Source organism: Charadrius vociferus, unplaced genomic scaffold, assembly GCF_000708025.1.
Source record: "Charadrius vociferus isolate BGI_N301 unplaced genomic scaffold, ASM70802v2 scaffold2424, whole genome shotgun sequence".
NCBI lineage: Eukaryota > Metazoa > Chordata > Aves > Charadriiformes > Charadriidae > Charadrius > Charadrius vociferus.
Window position 1 is genome coordinate 6,101 of NW_009648107.1, and position 739 is coordinate 6,839.

The following is a 739-nucleotide window of genomic DNA, read 5'->3' on the forward strand; positions in this document are numbered from 1 at the left end:
AGTGGTAGGCTGGTGGTTTGACTTGGTGATCTTAAAGGTCCTTTCCAACCAAAACAATTCTGTGATTCTAAGACCCTCCTTCCTCCCTGGAATTTGCCTGGCAGCCTGGTTGGGGGGGGGGTCCCGCTGCCCTTTGCTTCCCGCCACCGAGCTTTGAACATCCTTTTCCCTGCAGATCCGTGACTTAGAGAAGAGAGTCGGGAGCCTCTCCCGTGGCTGTGTGCTGATGTTCCCCATCCCAGCAGCGTTCCGCGGGTGGTTTTCCCCTGTGATGGGCTGTGAGGGTGACCGAGGAGGCATCCTTGACTGTTGTCGTTAGGTTAAACGTCAGTAATGAGCGTTTCGTGCCTTTTGTGGAGACTTTTCCGCTGTCTGCTGCTGTCTCAACCCTTGTCCTTGGGATCTCCCAGCCCTGCAGAGTGAACTCCCGTGGTTTGGGCGACCTCAAAGGTGAGCGTGGGGAGGAAGGGAGGACCCCTGCTCTAGCCCCATCTATCTGGGGCTGTTCACGCCAAAACTGAGAAAGTGAGTAACGTAAAAGTGAGTAAAATAAAACCGCGGAGTCTGTGGTTTCTCTGGGTCTGCCTTTTCCCTAAGGAGTCTCGTGGTTTCAGGGGTCAAGCTTGAGAAACGTTCACGGGTCTCCTTTTCTTAGAAAGATCAATGCAACCTTTTGGTTTTATGGGATCAGCCATTTCCAGAACTCTAATTTGACGGGGTTTTTTGCTTTTGTAAATTA

General features: G+C 52.0%; 1 protein-coding gene across 1 annotated transcript in view; it reads left to right on the top strand.

Moving 5' to 3' along the window:
• LOC104285435 (LIX1-like protein) overlaps window positions 1-739 on the top strand; it is a 10,256-nt gene that overhangs the window by 705 nt on the left and 8,812 nt on the right. The window lies entirely within an intron of this gene.